Below are 7,121 nucleotides of genomic sequence, written 5' to 3' on the forward strand. Positions count from 1 at the left end.
ACAACATTCGACCCCTAATATCGAAAAGTGCTCTTCCAGGATACTACTTGTACTGCCATTCTGACCTCCCCATCGTCAGAATCTAGCACTGCTATACCCACATCCCATATTCGATTTTTGTCTTATTAAATCTGAAGCCTTTTGATTTTAAAGTTTGTCTCCACAACTCCAACTTCTTATTAAATTCTATCATACTCTCGTTAATTAACACCGCATCATTCGTCAAAGATCATGCACTAAAGGATCTTCCGTTGAAGATCCTTTGTAACTTCATCTATCACCAAGGCCATAATTCTCAAAATCCTGAAGTTGATTCAGCTGTCTCTAGTATTATTACACCAATCTCACAGCATAAAGTCAATGGATCTGATTCAGTACATCCAGGGGGTAGTCGATTTAATGCTTTGGGACAAATAGAAGACAATGAGCTAGAACATAATGAATATAATGACCATGATGACTCTAGTGTGGAAGGAGAGATAATGGCTGATCTAGAACCAAAAAAAATGATTTAAATTGCTGATTCAACTGAACTTGAAAAATATTGTGTCAAGTTTGTAGATGGTGGCACAAGAAAGGTAACAAATGAACCTGTTGTAGATGGTGGATTTTCGACAAAGGCTAAAATTGTAAACTCATAATTATACGAAGCTCTGATTCAGCAATCAGACGTGAGTGTTGAGACACGGCTCTCTCATCGAATTCTCAACGGAGAGTACTTTCTCTCAGAGTATATGTGGATATGTAGTCTCACGACCGGACAACGGCATATCTCAGGAATACTGAATACTTTCAGTGATTATTTCTATATAGCATCACATGATGGACGGATCCTAGACAGCTTGCTCTGCTAGTATAGAGCGATAACGTCTTCAGGAACAAACAACGAGTTTACCCTGACTATATAAAGGATATGACTTACCGACAAGCTCATATCGGGATGATTAATGCTCCTAGACAGCTTGCTCTGCTAGTATAGAGCCACAAAGTTAATTATTCCTAATTACAATCGCTCCTATTCCATGGTCGAATCCACGACTGGTCCCATGGAATGACAATAACAATTGTTCTGATTCTATGATCGAATCCACAACTTGATCTCATAGAATAGAAATAACTATATTATCTCATTACTCCGATTTCATGATCGAATCCACAACTGGTCTCATAAATGGTAATAGATAAATCTTAATTACTCCGATTCTATGGTCGAATCTACGATCCCATGGAATGGTAATGCTCACTTTATTATTCTGAATTCGTAGTCGAATCCTCAGCTGATCCTATGAATTAATAATAAACATTTTATTACTCAGTTTTGTGAATTATTCTCCACTGGATTCCACAATTAGTAATAAATAATCAACAACCGGGCGTCTGAGCTACCTCTAAGTAAGCCCCGATTCAAATGGTGAAGGTGTATTCAACGATGATACACTAACAGTCACCGCACGAACGAATATTTCAAAAATACAACGAAACGATGAACCTATGCAAAATAGAGAAGAAAATAATAAATAATTAAAAATATTGACCAGGGTGCTGGGAGCACGGACACACGACCGACCGACCGTGTCGTGGTCAATCCCACGCCAGTTTTATATTTTTAATGCATTTTTATTATTTTCCATGATTTGATGAAAATTCTCTCATTTTATCAAATCTTCTTCGTCTTGAGGAAACTCCTCGTTTCATGGTACTTCCATAAATCCATAAAAAATAATATAAAATTAAGGAAAGGAGTGTGGGGCGTGACCATTGGCCAACCGGCCATGCCTTGGTCCCAACCGGCCCCACACCCACGATTCCTTATTATTATTTTATTATTATTCTTATTTCTCTAATTTCATGAAAAAACTCCTTGATTTCATGGTATTTTTGCACAAATCATCAAATAATAATAAAATAAAATAAATTATGAAAACTTGTGGGACCGGGCCTTGGCCGGCCGTCCATGCCCTAGCCGGTCTCACACGCCCCTTTGTTTTATTATTTTATTATTATTAGTTTTCCTTGAATTCATCAAATTCCTTGATTTCATGGTATTTCTCTCAAATTAGGAAAACTTCCCCCAAATCATCAAAATACTTAAAAAATAGGGAAACTCGTGGGACCGGGCCCTAGCCGGCCGGCCATGCCTTCCACGGTCCCACACGCCCTTGTTTTATTATTTTAATATTTTTTGCTTCCTTAAACTCATGAAAACTCCTTCAATTCATGGAAACTCCCAAGATTCATCAAATTTCTCAAAATTCATGAATTTTTCATAAAATCATTATAAAATTAGGGAAACTCGTGGGACCGGGCCCTAGCCGGCCGACCATGCCTTCCACGGTCCCACACGCCCTTGTTTTATTATTTTAATATTTTTTGCTTCCTTGAACTCATGAAAACTCCTTCAATTCATGGAAACTCCCAAAATTCATCAAATTTCTCAAAATTCATGAATTTTTCATAAAATCATCAAAAATATTATAAAATTAAGGAAAATGCACCACGGGACCGTGGTCATGACCGGCCGACCATGCCTTGACCACGGCGGTCCCACGCCTCCTCATTCCTCATTTTATAATTATTTTTCATCATCTCATGGTGTTTTCCTCAGTTTCGTCGAAACCCTAATTTTAGCATATTTTCTTGAATGGATGCTCAATTGCACGCCAGACAATATCAAAATTCTCAGGACTGAGACGCGGACGCCTTGGGGACATGAGCACGCTATCTTGACCGACCAAGATTGACTCTTTGGCTCACGGAAGCCGGTCCCATCAATTTTCACAAGTTTTGACCTAATTTGCACAATTGCTCGTATTAGGTCCAAAACTCTCCCAAACACTTTGGATTTTCATGAAGTGATCGTCAGGCGGTCACGGGACAACCCAGGGCCGGCTTCATGACTCCATGGTCGGTCCCTCGCCTCGTCATAATTAATTAGGTTTTCTCACCTAAGGCTCAGACGAGCATTTTTGAATAAATGATTAAGCCAGCATTTAATCATTCTTCCACCAACAAATCGTCAACTCTTCAGAAGTTCTTCGTATTTGCTAACGTGAGCATATGGACACTACATGGTTGATCCGCGGTCCCATATAATCGCTCCCTCCTTCGTCCCATGGTTGAAATTCTGACGAACCATGAATTGATCATCAATTGATCAAATTAGGGTTTCTGAATCCAAGGATCATCATTCCAGATTCTAACCTTAATAATTTTATGACGACCTCATGGTCATTAATTTTATTAATTATGCTCATATCAACGACCAGTATTCTAATTAATATTTTTGGTACGCTGCCAATAATCCATCAGACGAGCAACACATGCTCAGACGATCAAATATTCAACAATTCATCACATGAGCAATACTTGCTCAGATGATAAATATTTGTTCAAACCAAGGAGTATTGGTTCTACAATCAATATTCAACGATCCACCGAATGAGCAATACTTGCTCACTTCATCGTAAGAACTATACCTCTGTCTCATGACATGTTCAATTCACGAGTTTCAGAACATCATGTTCAACTCAACGACAACATGGAATCATCGTCCCATCAAACCACGAAGTCATCAATTGACTAACAAACCACGAGACGTCAATCATGTCACTTGGGGGGATATCACTTATGGTTTTGGTCTGGCGGTCTACGGCACGTTTGTTCAAACACACGATGGAATGTGAGCAAGTCGTGCAATCAGTTAAAGGAATTCACGAGGTAGTGGGTGGAAAATCGACCAAGTCTCCACACGTTGAGCAACGGGTTTCAAACGCGATCTCCACTTCCCCACTCCTTGATTCCATCAACTGTCACACTTCATGGAATCATGGTGTCTACAATTCCAGCAATATAAATAAGTCTCTGAATCATGATTGAATCATCATCAACGGTATCATCAATCTCACGTCTCATCGACAACACGAGATCATCAACTCATCAATTGAGCAACTACTCTCAATTGAGCAATTTCAATCACTCAGAGCTTATCATATTCAGAATACACACACCCACAATCTTTGATTACCATCGATTCCACACATTTCTTAGCTTCTCTCCTACAGATCAACCCATCCTCTCTTGTGACCGAATTTACTCTGGAATGGTCATTGTCTTGATTTAGGCCGGGTACTATAGATTGATCTCTCGAATCTAAAGCACCCCCTTTGCAGCGGTGCATATGTGTGAGGTTTAACATTTCGCTCGGTTCGAGGAGTCTCCTCCGTACGGTCGTCTCCTCAATTCCTTAAAAACCAGCAAATCGTTTTTCCCCATCTACAGATTTGCGACCACAGTGGGAGGTCATTCTCTCGGTTACAATCTCACAATCTCACAAGATGGTTGGTCTTAGGACTAATTCAACTAATTCAGATCAGAATATTTCAAACGGCAACGTTCCTCATGTTACACCTGGCGGCAGGGAAGGCAGAAGGATCCCGACTTTTGCAGAGTTGGCTCAAATCCTAGAGGTCCATACCGGGAACATGGACCTGATCAAAGAGACGATAAACCACATCCTCGACTTTCTCATCAAATTAACATCCGAGTTAGGCGGTACCTCCGCTCCAGAAGTCTCAACACCGGGGACTGAAACGTCATCTGACCCTCGAATCAACAGCTTCACCACATACGAGAAGCCGGTGGAACAATAGGTCACACATTTGATCGAAAATTTATGTGAACTCCTGCACTTCTCCAGGGATCAACGCACATACACATTTTAAGCACTCAACCAGATATCATCCAGCATGCAAATAACGCCACCAACACCATCATTTGAAGAAGTCTCCCTAGTGCCTGAGCATTCGATCGACAACATATCTTTTGGAGAAGAAGATCGCATGACGGATGAAGGACACAATCGAGCATTGTATGTCACCGGTTTCATCAAAGGCACCGAATTTAGAAGAGCTCTTGTTGACACCGGTGCTTCTACCAACATTGTTACCATGAAGACTCTTAGGATGGCCAGGTTCCCACAAGGTAAAATCGTTCGCTATCCCATCTTAATGACAGGATTTGAAGGAAATCAAAGCCATACATATGGATATGCATACATAGATTTGAGGATGGGGCCGATTCGGTCGAAAGAGAAGTTTCATGTGATCGAGAAAGAACCTGAATACCATATAATACTGGGACGCTCATGGCTCCATGATAATAAGGTGGTTCCCTCACATACCATCAATGCATGAAGGCCCTGCTCGACAACAAGATCGTTCGCATTCCGTCTTCACCATCTCCTTATGCTCTCGTCTATGATACTGAGTTCCTTGAATCTCAAAAAGGCATCCCGGAACCTCCAAGCAGGATTCACAATACTCCGCTTCCAAGCTGGAAGACTATCGAGAAGGCTGATAACGATCCGTCATCCTCAGCTGCTAAAGTGATCAAGTCACCTACTACACCGACTAAACGCCATAATGATCAAGTCTCAACTCCATGGACAAACTTCACGACCGATCGAGACGTAGAAGGGAGAGTCATTTATCGTCGACGGAAAGATTAGCAATTAATCGGGGAGAACGATGAAAAGCCTCCCCACCATGAAGAATCGTGTCAGAGTGAGCAATCACTTGAAGAAGTCCAAGATGACCCACGAAAACTACAGGACGACACTGACTCTACCACTGACGATCTTGAAACAATCAACATTGGGGCTGAAGACGATCTAAGGCAATCCTGATCAGTTCAGCGCTATCACCAGAGAGCGGACCAGCTGGTGAAATATTAAAAATATCAGATGTCTTCGCCTGAACGTACGAAGAAATGCCTGGTCTGGATGACAAATCGTCACCCATCACCTGCACATCGTCCCTGGTTCCAAAGTTGTCAAACAACCGCCCAGACAATTTAAACACGAAGTCGAGGAGCAAATCAAGGTCGAAATCCAAACTGTTGGCAGCAGGGTTCATCAAACCTATTCTTCATCCAACGTGGCTAGCAAATATGGTACATTTAAGAAGAAAAATGGTCAAATCAGATGTTGTGTCGACTTCAGGAACTTGAATAAAGTTGTCCGAAGGATGATTTTCCTCTACCCAACATTGACATGCTCGTCGATGCAACCGCGGTCCCGGTATGTTCTCATTCATGGATGATATAGTGGTACAACCAGATCAAGATGTATGAACATGACGCCAACAAGACTGCGTTCCGACTCCCATTGGGAATTTTCACTACACAGTGATGCCCTTTGGATTAAAGAATGCTGGTGCCACCATTAGCGAGCCATGACTGCCATATCCACGACATAATGCACAACAAGTAACAAGTAGAATACTATGTTGATGATGTGGTGGTAAAATCGAAGACTCGAGCATCTCATCTCGAAGTGCTAAGGAGGTGTTCGAAAGGTGCAGAGAATACAATTAAAAAATGAATCCTTAAAGTGCGCATTCAGTTTCTTCCGGAAATTCTTAGGATTCCTGGTCACGGCTGAAGGGATCAAGTCGACCCCGACAAGGCAAAAGCTATTACCACCATGCCTCCTCCACGTACCGTGAAGGAACTACAGAGCTTTATGGGCAAGGTAAATTATATTCGACGCTTCATTCCTGGATTAGCTCAACTCATTGCTTCGTTCACACCTCTGCTGAAGAAAGGAGCAAGCTTCACCTGGACAGCTGTTCAACAAGAAGCTTTCCATAAAATACAACAAATATTGTCACCGGCCGTCATGAGGTCTCCAGTGCAGGGACGACTCTGATTCTTTACACAGCCTCCAGTGACGTCGCCATCGGCGCACTCCTCGCTCAGGAAGACGACGAAGGCGTCGAACGACCGATTTACTACTTCAGCCGCACAATGAGAGATGCTCAACTCCGATATCCAAAGGCCGAAAGGGCATGCCTGGCATTGGTACATGCAATCCAGAAGTTCAGACATTACTTACTATCTAACAGGGTCGTACTCATCTCCAAAGCTGATCCCATAAAGTTCTTGCTATCAAAGCCAGCCTTGATAGGAGACCAGCGAAGTGGCTACTCCAGATGTCAGAATTTGACATAGCTTGCACGCCACCTAAAGCCATCAAAGGTCAAGCGGTCGCAGACTTGCTCGCCGCTTTTCCAGGGGAAGACACAACAACACTACATGAAGAAGTGCCCGGCGAATTCCCAGAC

This window comes from Papaver somniferum, unplaced genomic scaffold, assembly GCF_003573695.1.
Source record: "Papaver somniferum cultivar HN1 unplaced genomic scaffold, ASM357369v1 unplaced-scaffold_125, whole genome shotgun sequence".
In the NCBI taxonomy this organism is placed as follows: Eukaryota; Viridiplantae; Streptophyta; class Magnoliopsida; order Ranunculales; family Papaveraceae; genus Papaver; species Papaver somniferum.